Raw genomic sequence first — 22,666 nt, 5'->3', positions numbered from 1 at the left:
AATTTCCGGAGATTGGAAAAATAAAAAATCTAAACATATATTACTTTTTAAGGGATTTTATTCAAGACTAGTCCAGAGGTTTAGTTTTACTTTTGGATCCGAAAAAATGAGTCGAAAATGCCGCGAAATGTAAATTTACGAACAATATTAGGCTAATCATGGAATAAAAAACCTTTTTTTCGGGAAAAATACGGAACATTTTCCGGAAAAAGGCCTCGGTAATATTACGAGCGGGAAATTTACCACGGAAAATTTTCCGACTTACAACTCTAGAAAAATTAGATCGTTAAAAAAAAGAGAGAAAATGAAATCTATGATAAAAAAAATAATATTTTGACATGGTTTCAAGACCAACCCAAAGAGAGTAAGTCAAACACATTACGACCAAAAGGTTGAGTTAAGTATGGTCAAGTTAACTCATTCTTATAAGTCGCGTTAAACACGAACCCAGCCAAGCGATCCTAAAAAAACCGTAAAACTTAACCCACCTAATTGTTAATAAGGTCTTAATAATTTCCAAAAATTAAAGAAAAGGCAAAAAGGGATTAAAAACAAAACGTTATGAATATAATGAATCGCCGTTGAGACTGGCAGTACGGCAAAAAAAAGCTCTAATGGCGAGCGGTGGAAAAGCTATTAGGCGGAAATAGCGTGCAGACAAATGGAAGCGACTACATGACCGTCTACACTGACTCTCGAATTACAGCTCCTCTAATAAAGCTGCCTACAGTGTCTAGACTGAGCTAGTCTATACGCGGCCACCGGGGAGCCTATTAAAACAATATGAAAATCTTGGCGGGGAGGTGAGTTCATCGGATATTCTCTTCACGATTCGCGGGACCCCGATATTCCGAAGAAACGGACTTTATATGTCGTATTATCATTACAAATATGTCACGCACCTGTAGTGGCCGCTCTACACTCGATCACGACTTCGGTCTTAAATATTACGCAGTTTACTTTATTTGTCCCGAGTGAAATCACAACATCATCGATAAACGGAATCTTCAAAAATTAAGTATTCATATTTTTGGACAAATTGTATTAGCACGTTTTTATTTCCAACTGAATATACAAACGCTACAAACGAGATATAAATTGGTTAAATTTTAAATAGAAGAATTACCCGTGGAATAATTTTATTCGAGCAACGTATTTCCATTATTAAAACCTTTTAATTAGAAGTCTTCAAAACATATATTTCGTTAAAAAGTGCTCCTATAATTAAAATGCGTAATTGGTGTTTTCATAAAATAAAAAAATAACAAATTAAAGTATAAAATGTTTTTATCCGCGTCACGAACTTAAGCTTTTCCGTACTTTATTGGCACGCGCGTTTCGCACGCGGACTTCAAATTTCGAATTTTTATCGACTTGATCGCGTGCTCTCCTATCTTTAATAACTCCCAGACTTGTAAAAGTAAGAGGCTGTGACGTCAGAGCCACAAAAAAGGCAGCGTGACTTTATTCGCGACCGAAATGAGTCTAGATGGCGTAACGGCGCTAGCTTCTCCGAGGTCGCGCCTATGATCTAGCGTCTGCTACAGACAAATTAAAAAGTCAAAAGAACGTTTTTCTTTAAATATAATTATCGGAATATAAGCAAACGATGCAAAAATTATATTAAAATGCGAGTATCATTATTAAGTGAAATTTACGAATAACGATGAGTTAAAACTAATAGCTAATACTTAAGCCGCTACCTATCTAGGTTTCAAGGGTCAATCAAAGGGGGCGTAGCTATAGTTTTCGGTCGCGAATAGTGATTGGTGCAATTTAAAAACGAAAATATTTGGCGGTTAATTTATTATAGTTTGACCACAGGGCACCAGGTTTCACATTTCTACGACCAGATGTATCGGACGCTAGGGGTAATTGGCGCTAGTTACGTTAAAAAAATTGTAGACGGATTTTTCGTTTGTAATATACCGCCTTTAAAATTTGTAAAGCGATTTCCAACTAAGATAAAAGATTCGAAATATTTCCTTATTTTGCGGTACACGAACGGTTCCCAGCGTGATCGGTAGATGGCGGCGTGACGGTCGAATAGAAAGAACTATTTATACGTGTTATTCTTTTAATGAAAATTAAATCAATTTATTAAATTTAAGCGCGGATAATAATCGTATTTATACGAAACGTGAGATATCGAGAAAATGAGTTTTGATAATTTAATTCACCACCATAAACAAAAATTGTTAGTTTTTCAAGATATTAAAATTACATTGGTATTATCAGAAGTATATCATTTATCTCTTACGAGGGAAGTGCTCGATTACCTATCTACTACCTATAAACTTTTGGTATTATTTATTTAAATTCGATCGAATAAAAAAGGTACAGTAGAAATTTTTTTAATATTTTGGTGACCAGGGAAAAGCTTTGAAAATTTTATAGGAAAAAAAAAGAATTTTAGAGGCGAATTATAGGAAAACATAGGAAACTAAACCGGCGAGTTATATGAAAATATAGGACACTAAATAGGAAAACATAGGAAACTAAACCGGCGAGTTATATGAAAATATAGGACACTAAATAGGAAAACATAGGAAACTAAACCGGCGAGTTATATGAAAATATAGGACACTAAATAGGAAAATCTAGGAAAAAATAATAAGGTAATTATTGTATATCTGTATACTTTGACTCGAATCACCTAGAATAATGATAATTTTTTGTACACTGCTTTCTTGCACTATTGGATCATTTAGCGGATTTAAAAAGCCCGCAAACTTCAAGATTTTGTTCGAAAGTGGCAGTGTTAGAACTAGATGTTCTATGACACGTACAAAAAAGTTCTTTCATTATCAAAAGAGCGTAATTAATTTATAGGAAAATAGGTGAAAATAAAGGAATTTATAGGAAGGCATTAAAAATATAGGAAAATATAGGAAATATAGGAGGTCTGGTCACCCTGCATTCTGAACTGTAGAAATTCACCCTTGGTTTCACAAATATTCGTCGAATAGGGCGACCGGAGCTTAACCTCGCTAAAGGTCGACCTTGAGGTTAGGCTAGTCCCCCCCCCCCCCCGAGAGGCTGTTCATTTGCTTCCGTTATAAGCATTTGCTTTTCAGTTACGTACAACTATTCCATACGCTCACTATACGATTAAAAGGGCAGGCGTGGATTTCTTATAATATATATATATATATATATATATATACACATGCTAGCGTACATACAAACACGCGTAGTAGTCTCCACCATTAGCCGAGAGTCGAGACGCCTGGCTTACGTACGAACCTCGCTAAAGAGCAATAAAAAGAAGTAAGAAAACCTTTAGCGCAGACTGTACCCCCAAAGCGGCGCTGGTACAATCCGCGTAAGATTACCCTTTCAAGAAGAGTATGGGCGGGGAGAGGTCGCAGTCTATTCGCTGGGAGGGCGGGGAGGGCGCGCAGTCTATTCGCGGGGAGGGGGGGAGAGAAAGTTTCCCGTCCGTTCTACTTTCCCGTCTGGCAATGCGTCTGCTCTTTCACTATTCATGATTTTATTTTATTTGATCCGAAACGCGCGACGCGTCCACCCTTTGGTCCCTGGCGGCGGGCGCCGGGGATAATTTTTCCGTCAGCCTCCGCAACAAGTCTTCGGGGAAACCAGTTAACGAGCGTTTCCCATTAAAACGATTAATTAAAAATTAGAGCTTTTTAAAACGGCGCCCCGGAATAACGATTACGAGGACGGGAAAATACGAGAGCGGACGGACGTCAAAACAAACGACTAAAACACCTGTTGACTCGACTGGAAAAGGAAATGTTCGCGTTCAGTGTCTCGCTTTTGTCAAATAGACAGGATTTTTCACGATTAATTTCGTCCCGATTTTTGGAAAATAGGGTAAATAATTTTATTACATTATTATTTTTTAAATTCAATTATTTTATTTTATTTTTAGTTAATGAAATTAACGCGTTATTTTATTTTATTATTAGTTAAGGAAATCAACGAGTTAATTTATTTTTATTTTCAAATTAAGTTACTTTATTAGCGTTATTGATTTTAAATTAATAATACCTTAATTTATATTACGAAATATAGATAAATATAATATTTATCTTTTAAATGTTTACGCAAAATTTAAAATTCTGGTAAATATAATATTTATCTTTTAAATTTTTACGCAAAATTTAAAATTCTGGTAAATATAATATTTATCTTTTAAAAATTTGTACCAAAAATTTAAAATTCAGGTAAATATAATATTTTTCTTTTAAAATTTTTACCGAAAATTTAAAATTCAGGTAAATATAATATTTTTCTTTCAAAATTTTTACCCAAAATTTAAAATTCAGGTAAATATAATATTAATCTTTTAAAATTTTTACCAAAAATTTAAAATTCAGGCAAATATAATATTTATCTTTTAAAAATTTTGCGCAAAATTTAAAATTCAGGTAAATATACTATTTATCTTTTAAAATTTTTACGCAAAATTTAAAAATATAAATCAAATTGAATTTTAAATTTATTTTTTTGGGTTGAATATTTTTTTAATTTATTTAATTTAAAAGGTTAAAATATTTTTACGAAAAATTATTTATTATTATTTTTATTATTATGAATTATTATTTTTCCAATGTCGGCGAAGTTTAGCTAGCAAATCAGTCCAAGTTCAAAGAAATGTAACTGTACCTAGATACCTTTATCCACCTACGGGGGTTTTTTTGTGTAAACCTCGGCGTTTGTCCGGGGAAATAAATAAAAAACACGAAGCGAAGCGTAGAGAGGGGCAAAATGTTAGTCGCACTCACGAAAATAAAACGCGAATTGTAGGAGGTATTCTTTTTCCGATACTCCAAACGCGACACTGGACAGGCGAGGAGAGAGAGAGAGAGAGTGAAGCTTCTCATTTGATTGACCACTCCTTTCCATTGACTTTTAGTCAGCGCCCGGGAGTAAACTTCCCCCGTGGCTTCCGAGTGTTAGGCAAAGCGCCCCCCTTAGGCGTACGATATATCGGGAGGGGGGATGAAAGAGAGAAAAAAATAGTGATTAGTTTTTGTTTGGCAGCGTGTGCCGTGTGTGACGAAAGATTGCGCCTCCCACGCCTAAAAGAGAACCAGGAAAGATCAAGAACGCACATTTTACGTGGGACGCGAAAGCCTGTTACGTACACACATTTACATTCGACGGAAAATATGGCGATACAAAGACTTATCGTAGCCACCCAACGTTTAGGTGATTTTACACTCGATCGTAAATTATGGACGTAAAGTTCGACGTCGACGGAAAAATGTTTCGCATTTTTATCCAACATTTTTCGTCGAGTGCGAAATTAGCAAAAATTTCAGTCTGGCATAAGAGCTGGTTTCCAGTAGAGCAAAAATGCCATGACGGCGAGCGTCAACGCAAAAATTTCAGTTTGGTTAAGGGCTGATTTTCACAAGGGCATAAACGCCACGACGGCGAGCGTCGCCGAAAAAAATTCTGTTAGGCCTAAAGGCTAATTTTCACTATGGCAAAAACGCCACGACGGCGAGCGTCAACGGAAAAATTTCAGTCTGGACTAGCGGCTGATTTTCACAAGGGCAAAAACGCCGCGACGGCGAGCGTCACTGAAAAAAAGTTCTGTTAGGCCTAAAGGCTAATTTTCACTAAGGCAAAAACGACACGACGGCGAGCGTCAACGCAAAAATTTCAGTCTGGACCAGGGGCTAATTTTCACAAGGGCAAAAACGCCGCGACGGCGAGCGTCAATGAAAAAAATTATATTAGGCCTACAGGAGTAAAGGCTAATTTTCACAAGTGCAAAAACGCCACAACGGCGAGCGTCAATGAAAAAATTCCAGTCTAGCTTAAAACATTTTTTTTTGAGTAGACGCTCACCGTCGCGCCGTTTTTGCCATAGTGTAACCAGCTTAAAATTCGGCAAACTATAAGTATACATTGAGGCAAAAGTTGTTCTAACTCTTACCAATTATATTTACCTAATTGAAATGGTTAAGTTACTGATTAGGTAAAATAACCCGGGCAATAATTATACCCAAATTATTATAAATAGTACAATAGGTGATTCTGAAATATAATAACGACCAATACATGTACTTGATATATTAGTAGATGGTGGCTCGCGCGCTCAAATACTTTAACCATACAACAGAAAATAACCACCAATCTTTTTCGGAATCACCCATAGGTTATTCTATAAAATACGGGAGGTCACGAGTTTATGTTAGTTTTATGGTACTGTCAAAGATAAGAGTATGTTCTATTTTTCAATTTAAGAGACCGCGTTAAAAATTGCACGATTCAATTAAATGATTTGGATACATTTGTTCGAATTTCATTCGTCCGAACGGTGGTACAAATGTCCGAATGCCGGAAAACAGGATCGTATGTCCGAAAACGTATTTCATAATTTTCATTTGCCCGAAAACTTTACCACAACTTTTGTTGGTGATTTAGTCGTTCAATTTATGTTAACTTTACTGGCGAATTTCATTTGTTCGAATAATCGTTTGTCCATTTTTTCGAACATTAGGAATTGTTCGGTTTTTTTTTAATATTGGTAATATAAGAAAATAGTAACATTAACGTGAACCTAACCTAACCTAACCAAAATTCACTAATAATTGTAAATTAAACTTGAAAAAATACTTACTTGTAAATAATCAACCCCGTTGCCAGATTTGTCCTTAACGAAAAATTTTTTTTCGAAACATAAACAACGACCAACAATTTTAAAGTTAGTTGCCATTATCGATATTAATACGAATATGAAGTAAAATATACAATATATAGATATAGCAGCAATTAAGAAAAAAACAAATTGAACAAACAACGATATTTAAAATAGTTTTTTATTTTTTATTCTTGCTCTAAAAAAATCCGGACCAAAAAAAAACAGCAATAAGAAATATTAATTTAGCGACAGAATTCGGACAAGTGACGCTACCGATTCGGGCGAATGAAACAAACAAGTTGCCCAATTCGAACAATTGAAACATTTTTTTATTTCGGCGGTTCGGTCGAATGAAATTTGAACATTTGTTCCACCGTTCGGACGATTGAAATTCGAACAAATGTACCTACCCCAATTAAATTATATTAAAGAATTGAACAGCGCGTGCAACAAAAGCAATATTATATTATAGAAAGAGCTAAATTATTTATATCATTGCATTTATTAAAATTGCGATTTAATTAAGATAAATAACGCTTTAGAACTAAATCTTAAAAATACGATAAATGGCTTAAATTTTTCAATATGGAAATGAAGGGTTTCTTAACTTAACGCTAGAAAAATGCGTTTTAGCGAAACCTCTAAAAAACTAGCTACGAGAAAGGGCTGATCATCTTCCCACTCGGAAGAAAATCCGTGTGAAACAGTTCCCGGAAAGTTTCCACACGCTATATCAAACCAAATATAGCTTCCTCTTCTATTTTTTTTTCGAGACTTAAAATGGGCAAAATTAGAACGAAAACCGGCTCCGAATAACGCGCAAAAAGGAACGGAGTCAGTAGTGGCAATTCCCGGAGTTTGGTCATACTGGCCCAGAATACACGCGGCCGCATCATGGGAGAAATCTGAAAACGGAACAATCGGCGAGGAACCCAAATATAGGCGAATACGAGAGGCGAAATCCAGTTTCTTAGAAAACTGGTTGAGGAGTCCCGGACCAACTCTTCTAATCCCAAAATTTTGGCGGCCGACTCCTTCGGGTCCCAAAAACCGAAAGAAACATCGCCTCTTTCCCACACCGCCACCACCGCCCGTCCCGCCACCGCCGCCCGTCCCGCCACCGCCGGGTGGCCTCTTTCATTCATCGACACCCCCTCCGAGGCACTCTGGCTCGGATGAAGAACGGACACCCAGCTGCCGATTGAGACGAAGGCGCGCGACCGGGTACGGTCCGCGACTCTAGATACTCTCGACTGAGAAACGACGGCGAGATGTGGGCCGTAAGAATAAGCGTATCCATCTCCTTCGAAACATTCTTTCCCTGCTCGTCCCGAAGCGCGCGTAAAACGAGAGGGGGGAGCTGTCCGAAGAAATTGATCGATTAGGCTTAGTCACCTCACTTTTTATCGTGACGTTTTTCGCTTCCTGTCTGCGATGGAACTCGCTCTAAAACCGAAAGGGAACCATATTTCATATTTGATAGGATTCATATTATACAACTGGCCCCGAAATGAGGGCTTCCGCGCGAAAACATTTCTGATTTTACTTTGCTTTGATATCTATATCACACGGTGTCGTGTAGTTGGTACAATTATTTCTATTGATTATTTTCCTCGATTATTCTTAACTGTATTTCTTTTTTTAGCCGCTCTTAATTTATAACAAGTATATTTAGTGTTATGTTAATTTCTCAGATTCGAAAATATCTATTTTTACCAGATTTATCGGCATTGAAAATGTATAAATTTATTATATTCGAAAATATCAAAATTAATCGGCATTGGAAAAATTCTAATTTTATCGGAATTGAAAATATACAAATTTGGTGTCGTCCTGGGTGAAATGAAAATTGATCAGAATCGATAATTCTTTAATTGTTATATTCGAACATTTATAATAATCAGACTCGAACATTTACAAAAATTATAAATATAATCGAAAAATTCTATAACTATCAGATTCGGTAATTTCTTAATTATCCGAAAAATTATAAATAAAATCAAACATTTCTATAATAATCAGACTCGATAATTTCTACAATAATCACATTCAGTAATTTCTATAATAATCAGATTCGATAATTTCTATAATCATCAGATTCAATAATTTCTATAATAATCAGATTCGATAATTTCTATAATAATCAGATTCGAAAAATTTATTTAATTGTCAGATTTGACCATTTAGAAATTTATTTAATTGTCAGATTTGACCATTTAGAAATTTTCTTAACTATCAGAATCAACCATTTCGAAAAATTATAAAATATAATCGAAAAATTATAAAATTGAATCGAAAAATTATAAAATTGAATAGAAAAATTATAGGTCGAGTTTCGGTCGTAGGGGGGCACAACACGGGAATGAACAGCCGATCTGAGGGTCTACACCCTATCAGTAAAGTAGGACCGCCATTTGGCCACGAATGAGTGGCAATAATCGTCGGGCGACAGTGCCCTAAAAGACGTTTCAACGTTGATATAATTCTAGTTTTATCTGTGAAGGTGGGGAACGATAAATCACACCCATCGGGAGAATGCGAAAGGGGAGTTTTATAAAATAAAGTTTAGTGACCCCGCATGGACAATGTTTTAATTAAAGGTACCACGCCCAAACAAATACAAAAAAATAATGATTGACACGAACTACTACTATACTGTACCGAAAAACGCGCTTACAACACCCCGATATACAAATACACGCCACCGAAACACGATTTACTCTTTACCAAACTCATGTCACGAAGCGGGCGGGTTTCCGCGAAGACAAACTTTACCCTTTCCCCCTCCCTCTACCGAACAGTCTGTTAATTAAGGATAATAGTTCGTTACAGTCCTAATAGAGCCAATTTTTCCAGAGAGATTCTTAAAATTAATCAGGTCTACTTAACGTTTAATTTAGTATAATAATATAGGTTGAATTACCTCCAGAAGCTATTTAAAGATGCATTGATTTTGGATAGTGGCCGTTCTAAGAGTGTAGCCAGCTATAGGTATGGAAGAGGGAGAGGTGGTGTTTTTCGATCAGTGGAGATTTGGCAAAGGTGGTGCCGGCGAATTGAGACATTTACTAAACGTCAGATCCAAGCCAAGGGGTTAAAAGGTCATTAAGCCTCCATTAGGTCAGTCCCCCCTTCCCCTGTTTCTGCTTTTTCCCTTAGAGCTTTGCCGGAAGCTTCTGTAGAGAGAAAACGGACATACACTCTATCTCCAGATTCCCCCGTCCTAACTAGGTTGAACGTCACCTGGCACCAGAGACCAAGCGCTACACCCCCACTTCCCCCTTCTCGCGCTCTTCCTAATCATTAGCGCCGAAAGGACAAGGGGGGGGGGCGGATAGAGGGGGGAAAGCAAAACCCGAAATCTAGGAGAAGACTCTTCCACTGTTATTTATTGATAATAATGCGATAAACAAATATAAATAAATATAAATTTAATTTATACACCAATTTTTTATTTATATGGTTTGCGATATTATAAACTATATCAAGGAATTATAAAAAAAATATGTTTTTAATATTAATAACAGAGTTGGAACTTTTTGATTTCTTAATTAAAAACCAATCAATTTTTTTTATTTCAATTGGATTTTCAGACAAATAATTGCTATTTTCCAGTCTAATTGATTGTTACTTTGTTTGAATCAGTTAAATAATCTAGAATTATATGAAAGTTTAATTAAATTTAATTACTATTTAAAATTTCTCAGATTTGCCTTTTTATTGGAATTGTTTTAGGATCTTTTATTTGAAATTTTTTATTCCTTAATGGAAATACATCGTGATATAAATTCAATGATTTTTAATATAATCACTTGATTTAAAGCGTTAATAAATAAAATAATTTTTAATATAATCACTTGATTTAAAGCGTTAATAAATAAAATAATTTTAATAACATCCCTTGATTTAAAGCGTTAATTAAATCAAATAATTTTAATAACATCCCTTGATTTAAAGCGTTAATTAAATCAAATTATATTTAATAAAAATCACTTGATTTAAAGCGTGAATTAAATCAAATAATTTTAATAAAATCCCTTGATTTAAAACGTGAACTAAATTTAAGATTTTTAATAATATTACTTTACATAGAGCGTCAATTAAATCAAAGATTTTTTAATATAATCAATTGATTTAAAGCGTGAATTAAATCAAATGATTTTTTAAAATAATCAATTGATTTAAAGCGTGAATTAAATCAAATGATTTTTAATAAAATCGCTTGATTTAAAGCGTGACTTTTGAATAAAATGATTTGATTTAAATCAGCTAAGCCTAATCCCGTCTAAAAAATGTATAACTCGTAATATCAATTATATAAATATATATTTTTTATCTTCCTCCATTTCCCCCCAGTCCTAGTACAATGTAAGGCACGAAACAGGTCTGCGGCGGGAATATCGATTAAAAATAACCTGGCCTGGAAGCAGCTGTCTCTACATACAGAGTGCGCGTAAAAAGTATATAGCGCAGCCGATAAACGGCGCCACAGACGTTCGCCCGCAGCGAAAGCACCAATCTACATCGACTCAATTTCGCCTTACCAACGTTTTTTGACAACTCTTCCCGAAATCCCCCAAATTCAACACGTGCCGCGACAATCGAAGAATTAAAAAAAAAGAAAAAGACGCTTACGAAGAAAGAAAATTTGTTGTCTAGGAACTAAACGACTACGAGATAGGATTAAATCTACTAAAGCGGGATTAAATTAAGAGCCCGGGACTATGATATTAGGGCCGTAAACTGTACCGGATTGCCGGCGTGATCGCGCGGGCGTACAGTCGGTTAATGACTATAGCCGCGCCGATACGATAAGCGGGAAGGAAGAGGTCACTGTACCGAGAAGCCGCGACGTCGATGTCAGAGCCGTCTAGCGTCTGCCGAGGGAACTATTAGCGAGACTATACACGATTTTCTTACAAAGTTATCCCGAAGGCGAACGCCTAAAAAACCCTCCCGCGTTTTTCGGTCGCAGTCGTAGACTTCTATTAGCTCGTCTGGAGGGGAAAAAGTATTTATTAATGGCCGCGCCAGCCAGCGATATTTCGTTTTTCGCTTCCTCCAAAGAGAGCTTTTAATAGGCCTTTTTTACCCTTCTCGGCCCGCGCCGACATCGCCAGACAATGTTTACGCTCGGAGATGTGAATTTATTTCCTTCCTCAAATAATAAAATTATCCAGACACAATATCCAACTGAAAACTAACCCGACGGAATGTTGCCTCGACAGTCACACCGCCATCTACCGATCACGTTGAGAACTGTTCGCGCACCGCAAATTAAGGGAATATTTGGAATCTTTTATCTTAGTTGGCCATTGGGTTACAAATTTTAAAGGCGGTATATTACAAACGAAAAATCCGTCTACAATTTTTTTAACGTAACTAGCGCCAATTACCCCTAGCGTCCGATACATCTGGTCGTAGAAATGTGAAATAAGGTGTCCTGTGGTCAAACTAAAATAAATTAACGGCCAAATACTTTCGTTTTTAAATTGCACCAATCAGTATTCGCGACCGAAAACTATCGCTACGCCCCTTTTGATTGGCCCTTGAAACCTAGATAGGTAGCGGCTTAAGTAGAAGCCGAGGGGTTGGACATTTACCAAAATCCCGTACACTTTGTCTAAAATCGTAAAATCTTTTAACTCTCTCTATGGTAAATTAACATTGAAATCCCAAAATCACTTCAAAAAGTAATGATAAAATCCCGAAATCCCGTACAAAATAATGGCAAGTGTCCGACCCCTCGGTAGAAGCTATTAGTTTTAATTCATCGTTATTCGTAAATTTTACTTAATAATGATACTCCCATTTTAATATAATTTTTGCATCTTTTGCTTATATTCTGATAAGGTTGTCTAAGAAAAAACGTTCTTATGATTTTTTTTAATTTGTCTGTAGCGGACGCTAGATCTTTGTCGCTACCTAGACGCCGTTACGCCACCTAGACTCGTTTCGGTCGCGAACCCAAATTAAGTTGCTATAGAAACTGGTTTTTTTTGTCCCCCCCCCCCCTCATTGGTAGAATTGAATTGTCAAATAACGAGGAGATCTTTTTCAGAGGGAGGAACCCCTATTAATGTCGCGTCTATTGAGAAAGGTGTAAATTGAATCAAGGCGTGTATCCAATAGATGGTTTTAATGTAACCCTTTTTGGAATTTAACGAACCAGCGGGCTCGTTAGCTGGCTTCCCGAAAGACGGATTTCATTTAATTAAACACCACAAAATATATTAATAAATACGACCAGTACGTGTTTTAATTTCCCCTATTACACTAGGGAGTTATTACTTAAGTAATCAAGTGTAAAAATCTTAGGTAATAACGGGAAATCACTTAATAATATGAGTGAAAATCACTTAATAATATGAGTGAAAATCACTTAATAATATGAGTGAAATTCACTTAATAATATGCGTGAAAATCCCTTAATAATATGAGTAAAAATAACTTAATAATATGAGTGAAAATCACTTAATAATATGAGTGAAAATCCCTTAATAATATGAGTGAAAATCACTTAATAATATGAGTGAAAATCCCTTAATAATATGAGTGAAAATCACTTAATAATATGAGTGAAAATCACTTAATAATATGAGTGAAAATCACTTAATAATATGAGTGAAAATCCCTTAATAATATGAGTGAAAATCACTTAATAATATGAGTGAAATTCACTAAATTATATGAGTGAAAATCACTTAATAATATGAGTGAAAATCACTTAATAATATGAGTGAAATTCACTTAATAATATGAGTGAAATTCACTTAATAATATGAGTGAAAATCACTTAATAATATGAGTGAAATTCACTTAATAATATGAGTGAAATTCACTTAATAATATGAGTGAAATTCACTTAATAATACGAGTGAAATTCACTAAATTATATGAGTGAAATTCACTTAATAATATGAGTGAAATTCACTTAATAATATGAGTGAAATTCACTTAATAATATGAGTGAAAATCACTTAATAATATGAGTGAAAATCCCTTAATAATATTAGTGAAAATCACTTAATGAAAAGAGTGAAAATCACTTAATAATATGAGTGAAATTCACTTAATAATATGAGTGAAATTCACTTAATAATATGAGTGAAAATCACTTAATAATGAGTGAAATTCACTTAATAATAGGAGTGAAAATCACTTAATAATATGAGAAATTCACTTAATAATATGTGAAAATCACTTAATAATATGAGTGAAAATCACTTAATAATATGAGTGAAATATACTTAAAAATATGAGCGAAAATAACTTAAAAATATGAGCGAAAATAACTTAAAAATATGAGCGAAAATAACTTAAAAATATGAGCGAAAATAACTTAAAAATATGAGCGAAAATAACTTAAAAATATGAGCGAAAATAACTTAAAAATATGAGCGAAAATAACTTAAAAATATGAGCGAAAATAACTTAAAAATATGAGCGAAAATAACTTAAAAATATGAGCGAAAATAACTTAAAAATATGAGCGAAAATAACTTAAAAATATGAGCGAAAATAACTTAAAAATATTAGTGAAAATCACTTAATGAAAAGAGTGAAAATCACTTAATAATATGAGTGAAATTCACTAAATTATATGAGTGAAAATCACTTAATAATATGAGTGAAAATCACTTAATAATATGAGTGAAATTCACTTAATAATATGAGTGAAATTCACTTAATAATATGAGTGAAAATCACTTAATAATATGAGTGAAAATCACTTAATAATATGAGTGAAATTCACTTAATAATATGAGTGAAATTCACTTAATAATACGAGTGAAAATCACTTAATAATATGAGTGAAATTCACTTAATAATATGAGTGAAATTCACTTAATAATATGAGTGAAATTCACTTAATAATATGAGTGAAAATCACTTAATAATATGAGTGAAAATCCCTTAATAATATTAGTGAAAATCACTTAATGAAAAGAGTGAAAATCACTTAATAATATGAGTGAAATTCACTTAATAATATGAGTGAAATTCACTTAATAATATGAGTGAAAATCACTTAATAATGAGTGAAATTCACTTAATAATAGGAGTGAAAATCACTTAATAATATGAGAAATTCACTTAATAATATGTGAAAATCACTTAATAATATGAGTGAAAATCACTTAATAATATGAGCGAAAATAACTTAAAAATATGAGCGAAAATAACTTAAAAATATGAGCGAAAATAACTTAAAAATATGAGCGAAAATAACTTAAAAATATGAGCGAAAATAACTTAAAAATATGAGCGAAAATAACTTAAAAATATGAGCGAAAATAACTTAAAAATATGAGCGAAAATAACTTAAAAATATTAGTGAAAATCACTTAATGAAAAGAGTGAAAATCACTTAATAATATGAGTGAAATTCACTAAATTATATGAGTGAAAATCACTTAATAATATGAGTGAAAATCACTTAATAATATGAGTGAAATTCACTTAATAATATGAGTGAAATTCACTTAATAATATGAGTGAAAATCACTTAATAATATGAGTGAAAATCACTTAATAATATGAGTGAAATTCACTTAATAATATGAGTGAAATTCACTTAATAATACGAGTGAAATTCACTTAATAATATGAGTGAAATTCACTTAATAATATGAGTGAAAATCACTTAATAATATGAGTGAAAATCCCTTAATAATATTAGTGAAAATCACTTAATGAAAAGAGTGAAAATCACTTAATAATATGAGTGAAATTCACTTAATAATATGAGTGAAATTCACTTAATAATATGAGTGAAAATCACTTAATAATGAGTGAAATTCACTTAATAATAGGAGTGAAAATCACTTAATAATATGAGAAATTCACTTAATAATATGTGAAAATCACTTAATAATATGAGTGAAAATCACTTAATAATATGAGTGAAATATACTTAAAAATATGAGCGAAAATAACTTAAAAATATGAGCGAAAATAACTTAAAAATATGAGCGAAAATAACTTAAAAATATGAGCGAAAATAACTTAAAAATATGAGCGAAAATAACTTAAAAATATGAGCGAAAATAACTTAAAAATATGAGCGAAAATAACTTAAAAATATGAGCGAAAATAACTTAAAAATATGAGCGAAAATAACTTAAAAATATGAGCGAAAATAACTTAAAAATATGAGCGAAAATAACTTAAAAATATGAGCGAAAATAACTTAAAAATATGAGCGAAAATAACTTAAAAATATGAGCGAAAATAACTTAAAAATATGAGCGAAAATAACTTAAAAATATGAGCGAAAATAACTTAAAAATATGAGCGAAAATAACTTAAAAATATGAGCGAAAATAACTTAAAAATATGAGCGAAAATAACTTAAAAATATGAGCGAAAATAACTTAAAAAATGAATGAAAATCATCGAATTATAGCGAGAAATCACTGAAAATCTCAGAATGGTTTATTTGAAAATCAGTAATCAGGTGTACAACAGTTTTTCTCGACTTTTTAGTACTTGGCACATTTAAAAAAAAATTATTTTTCCCCTTTTTATTAAATTTTGTATTTATTATTTTACAATTTAGAATTGCCGTTCCAAAAATGTCCAAACCTCCCGTAACCAGAGCAACTTTAGGTAGGCCCCCAAAACAGGGTTTACACAGACTATATCTACCACTACGATTCTTTTTTATACAATCGAAACGGTTCGCTTCTGGGATAGTGGAGGGAGCATCCAAATCCACGCTTCTTCCCGACCCCCCTTTAGAGGCGGAATAATTCTCCCGCACGCCGCCTAAGTACCCCCCGCGCGCCGCCGAAACCACGACTATAGACAAACCAGCTAACCCGTTCAGTCCGACGCTGGGGCAAAGAATCGCGGGCAAACTGCACCTATCCCTAGCATTACCCGCGAGGAGTCGATTCAATCCGTGACGCAACTATACGTAAAAGCGGCCTTTCTTCCTCCCCCTCCGACTTGTATAGTCTTCGCTACCCCTTCTTAATTCCCTACTATTACAGTGTTTTAGGTCTTACATCTCTTCCATCTTCCCCCTTTATGAACAACATCTCCCCCCCTCCCCCGGCCTTTTTAGCCGCCATTTCATACACTTCTTCTCGAGCTCCGAGTCTGAAAAGTTTTTTTTTTGGCCCGGATTAGGCCAATGCTCTCCCCGGCTAAAACAGGAGTTGGGGAAAAAAATCGGAGACGTCAGTTACGGGAAGTGCCGAACGACGCAACTCTTTTTTTTTGTAAGCCACAAATATATATTTTTTTCTAAGCGTTTTATATTTTTTAAAACGCGCCGGTAAACGCGTTGCGGAGAGTCCCGTGGGTGATAGCGGTACCTCCGTATCAATCTTATTGGATAATAGCAATTAACGATCGAGTTTTTATTTTGGAAGAGAGAAAAACGAAACTTAGAACCGTTGTGCGCGAAATTCGAATTTAAAAGTTGGTGGTGCGGTTTTTTTTTTATTAAAAAGAAGAAGAAAAATACGTTCAAAGTGATTCTCGGATCATTTGATTTGTGCTCTATCGTCGATTTATTACCAACGTCGAGTGCCTTGGGATTTATTCGATGAATAAAAAAATATATATTGGATTACATTTTTTAAAAGTAAGTATTTGGTATATGTTTTGTGTGTTCGGAATTTAAAAGTTTTTCAACGGGTCACGGAAACAACCATTAATTTCTAAATAAGGGGTAATATTATCGTTAATATAAAGAATTGATTGTTTTAAAAAACAATGGTTCTTTATAATATTAGGAAAAGTAAATTTAACCATATTACATTTCGTGAATTCTCGTATCGTTTTAAGTTAAATAATTTATTTATATTTAACCTGGTTGGAATTTTAGCTTTACTTACGTTAGTCGCGTTAGAATATCAAATTATCAGATGTATTTAAAAAATTAAAAATGCGAATATAAACGCTTTTTAATTTAAAATTTATTAATTATTATTATTATCGCGACTGAATTGAAATAAAACTTAAAAATGCTTAAAACTGGAAATTATCCAGCGTTATAACAAATTTAGCAATTTCTCGTTAAGTAATACACTTTTACACGGTTAATTAATAGAACCTATTAATTCAAGAAAAAACTTTCGAGATATTTTTTCTCCGAAGGGGTTTAAAAAAAATTCATCCAGAAAACGGTCACGCTTGAAAAACGAAAACCATTTGAACGTCTGGAAGGCACCGAGAAATTGGGCCCCAACTCCGAAACCGAGACGTTCTAGTAGAGTGTACACCTTTCACCGATACGCCCGCGCCCCCCTCGCTGCCTCCCTCTCAAACAAAATAAATTAAAAAAAAGATTACACGCGAGAGAACTTCAACCCCGAATGGGAAAAACAGAACTTCTCATTTATAGTTACTGATATTAATATAGGGAAAAATTTCCGAGTTCGTTGAGCGGATACTTTGGCGCGTATTCATCATAAAAGAAAGTCGGTGTCCATCAAACCACGCTGGAACGGATACAGTCCGCCTACCTGTCGCCCCCCCCCCTCCCCTGTGGCTACTACGATATTGTCTCCGGATTTCACGGGGGGCCAAATTAAAAATGCACCGGATAAAGATAGCCCCCACCCTTCCACCTCTTTTGGCAATACATCACTTTCTATTTGTTTGGTCCGGGAACTAGTTGTCAAATATTTTGATTTATTTTTTGGTTAAATGTAAAAAAAATAAAATAAAAGCGCACCAACATGAATTTAGTTCAGACGCAAAAGATAGTCTAGAAACTCTAGAAAACGAGTTGGGATAAGTCTGCCCGCGATAAGACTACCACTACCCTCCCACACGTTTTCTAGCGAAGGCTTAACCTGTCTAATATCACTATCTGAGATTGAAAATGTTGTAACTTCAAAAATCAAGTTTTGATAAATTTGTCCATAAAACTTGTATCTTTAAGAAAATATTAGAAATTATATTTTCTAATTTATAACTAGATATTTAGTCGTTTTTATGATGACTTATGATGAAACAGTATGTTGTAGCAAAGATCTCAATTAAATTCAGTGGCGTAGCTAAGGTCTCCGGGGGCCCCCGTGAAACCCTTTTAGGGGGCCCCTATAATCAGTGTCGTTTATAAAGGGCGAGTGGAGATTCAATTCAATTATTTTAACCTCGTTGAGTATCTCGTGGTGCACATTTCGTTTGGATGGGCCAAGTCATCATGCGACTTACAGGCAGAGTTTACTACGGAAAATGTTCGAAACGTTACGAAATTTTAACTCGGGTAAAGAAATATAGATAACAAATTGAAACTCAGGTAAAAAAAATATATAGATAAGGAATAGAAACTCCGCCTGGGCGTGCGTATGTTAGGGTTGGTAACGTTATAACGATACTCCAGTCGATTTATAGATAAGTAACCGGAAATTCCCAAATAATTTTAAGGCCTTTAGTTTACAAATTGATTTTTGGAAAAATTTAGCGAAATATTTTTGAGGCCAATTCAGTTTATCTCATGACAACCAATTATTTTAGTTACAAATTGAAACGCGGGGGGTTACGAAATTACAGTAATAATAGCTATAAATTGACAACAATCATTTCGACCGTAGTGCGGGAGAATAACGCCAAAACGTGGGATTGCGAAAAAAGATCATAAAAAAAAGCACGCGAGTCGGGGATTTTAGCGGAAGTGGCTTTTAATCGCCAAACGAAAGGATTGAGCGCGCGCGCCTTTATTCCGGAAACGAACGGGGGGGGGGGACACTCGGGCTCGCCAGATGCTTACGGAAGCCCATCAGGTGTGCAAATCCATCCGCCGCTCTCACCTGACACCACGCCGCTAAAAGAGAGGTTAGGCCGTTGCCAAGGCGCTAACGGCTACCAGGTGATGGACATGCGAAAAAGGGGTGCCCCTCTCCCAAAGGAATCCCCAAAATAAGTTCAGAGAGAGGGGGACATTAGCGCGGTGACAAATTGCCAAATTAATGGAGGTCCTTCCGCCACTTAACAAATACACTACTAGCGACGTTAATGATTGGAAATTACCTACACGATATAGCATTGATAATAGTTATCGGCATCGCCAAAATTCGAATCTTGGTTCTTCTTGTTCCGAGTTCTTTCGCGCGGTTTATGTAGAGGTCTTTGACATCGCAACTCTTCCCGATATCCAGACTCTCACCGCTTTACGCTCCTTTCCGACGGGCAAGCCACGAAGAGGCTTTTGCCAAAAATCATCCCCGAGTATAGGCCTGTCAATTTTCTTTATTCGGATTCTCTTTCACGATTTTTCGATAATACATTACGCGGCTGTATAGAAGTTTTGTTTTCATATACGCGCTCTTCCTGGATTGTAGGAGGAAAAATACTACAGCAAAAATAAATTAACATTGAACTCGCTTTCCAAATTTCGTCCAGGAAAAATAAATTAACATTGGACTCGCTTTCCAAATTCCGATACATTTAGCTTAATTATTTTTACTTGGGAGGAGACGATTTTTAGCGTCGCGCAAAATTACCCTAACGCCAGAAAAGCAAATTCCTTCAGCCAAAATAAATCAATACGTCTCAGTATGAATCGCACGTATTTATCCAAAAAAAGCATATATAAAATAACACGTAACTGGAGAATTGAACGATTTCAAAATTACGTTTTTGCGCGTGACAGTACCTTTACATTGTGTGGTATAGCAGGCTTATTTACCTGCTTTTATACCTTAACATGGCGGCGTATTTTCACGCGCCAAATGAATTTTAAGATCCACCAATTGTTCTGACAAAATCTTTTCCCCTTACATAGACGCCATGTCAAAAATCGTGCATTTCCTTGTGTACAATTTTCCTTGGTTAGACGCTTTAGCGCCTGCTGCCTTCGGAAGGGGAAAATACCGAAATTGTCTTCCCCCTTTCCGTAAAATGCTCAGCATAAAGGCTCGTCCAATGAAATTTGTACAAAACACGTCGTTAGCGTGTCTAAAGGCTAGCTGCGTTCTCCTTGTGTTTGTTGCTCCAAGCTGCCAATCCCCCCTCATGCTCCTGCCCCCTAAAACTTTAAATCAGCCCGGTATCTCATTGGTTCCTAAAACGTATGCCTCCGACGCGATTTAAATTTCCTAAACTGTGGAAACCCTGAAATAAGCCATTTAAAATATTTGAGCTACACGAATTACGAATTTCCTGCCAAAACCTCATATATCGTACGGTAACTATCTAAAAGTATAACATACAGAAACTGTGGTTTGTCCTTACGCAGTTTAATTTCTACATTTTACATCGTTAGGCGTACAGGGTTGCCACAATATTTTCAGATTAAAATTCCCTGACCATTTTAAGAGATTTTCCCTGACCTTTTAATGGCAAAATAGGCGCTTCAAGTAAGTAATATTTGCAAGTCTGTTTATATAGTGCTTGTTTTGAAATAATAGTAACTTTTCACCTGTAAATAGAACGTCGTGTTTTTGCTATACGTTTAAAAAAGCTACCTGGTTAAAAGGAAACACTATTTGCATACCGTACAAGTGAAACGTTTCCATTATTTCATCAAGCACTATATAAATAGTAACTTGCAGGAAATATTACTTCTTGGCAATTTCTTTGAAAAGGTTTCATTGAAGCGTCTATTAGACAATTTTTAACTTTATATATTTTACTTTTATCAGAAGTTAAATTCTAAACCAACTTATATTTCAGTACAAAGGTCATTGCCACGTTAAAAAAGTAGCCAAAATTTCAAGGAACTAAACAATAATCATATAATTTGTCATAGATAAAATTGAATTCCCTGACTGATTTCAAATTCTTAAAATTCCCCGACTTTTTAAGCCCATTTTTTCTCTGACGTGTGGCAACCCTGGCGTAGAAATACACACGGTAAATTTAAGCCGTACTGTGGTGTACACATCCGCGGTTCGGCGAGAAATTCGCGCCTTATGGAATTTGCGTCGAGCTTGCGAAGGTACCGGTTCCATTTCAAATTTTCAATGGCCTTTGTAGTTGGTTCTCTCGTCAGAACTATTTCGATATAGAGTGCAATTTCTTAATTGAACAGTAAAAACTCAAAGGACTTCGTGTACCTATCTTCTGCCTATAATTAGTTGATTTTAATCTGTCTGGTAATGACGATGTTGGAAATGCCAGGTCATGTCAGATGAGTTGATTTGAAAAAGGTGTTAATTGACTAAATTCCCCATTTAACACTACAGCTGTGACGTTACAAGTTTTCAAAATCGTATCAGATAACAACACTCTATTATTGTTGTGAAATACAGCTCTGTTTTTATCTATCTCTCAAATGCGAGATGACGAGCGCTTACGTCAGAGTAAATCATAGATAAAACTCTGGTACGGGTAGTCGCTAAGTGGGGTCAAGATTCTGCAATAGAGATATAGAAATGGTTAAATATTAACAACTAAAACACGCGATTCGGCTACGATCACCGGAATATTTTTTCCCGCTCTACGTAATGACGTATTTTACGGAATATTCCCCAGCCTTTGTCGAACCAGGTGCTTCCATCTACAGGGCGCCACGAAATACATTATATCGATTGGTTTGGAATGGTTTAAAATTTTAACAAAAATTACGTACTTAAATACTTAGTTTTTGTTTACCAATAAATGCTAAAGAGTTAAGTTTTTGGGTTTACAGCGGAACAAATTTTTTACTGCAATTATATCCAATATATAAAGTAGATGTCTCTAGCGTGACTAAAATTTTGATGTTCAAATTTAATTTTTTTTAACCCTAAAATAGTTAAAATTATAATTTTTTCTTAAGTATCCTGCAATTTTCCCACGTACTGATTTTTAAGTATTATATTAAACCAACACGGAAGAAAACCATTAAAGTTATAGTTTTTCGTTACTATATTAAAATCTGTCAAAATAAGTTGGGGAAAACTTCAAAAATTATAAACATTAAATTTCAAACAGTTAGAAAACGGATAACTTTGAGAAAGTCTCCCAATTTTTTTAATTTCAGAAAAAAATATAAACCCTTTATATAGGGAAAAAGATCAATATTTTAGCAAAGGTAGCGAGTAGATGTCACTAGCGCATGAGCGGCGAGCGAAATATGGGCTTCTAACTTGGTTGGCG

Source organism: Leiobunum rupestre, chromosome 8, assembly GCF_980474605.1.
Source record: "Leiobunum rupestre chromosome 8, qqLeiRupe1.1.hap1, whole genome shotgun sequence".
Taxonomy (NCBI): Eukaryota; Metazoa; Arthropoda; class Arachnida; order Opiliones; family Sclerosomatidae; genus Leiobunum; species Leiobunum rupestre.
The sequence above is the reverse complement of the archived record's forward strand: the minus strand, read 5'-3'. Positions refer to the sequence as shown.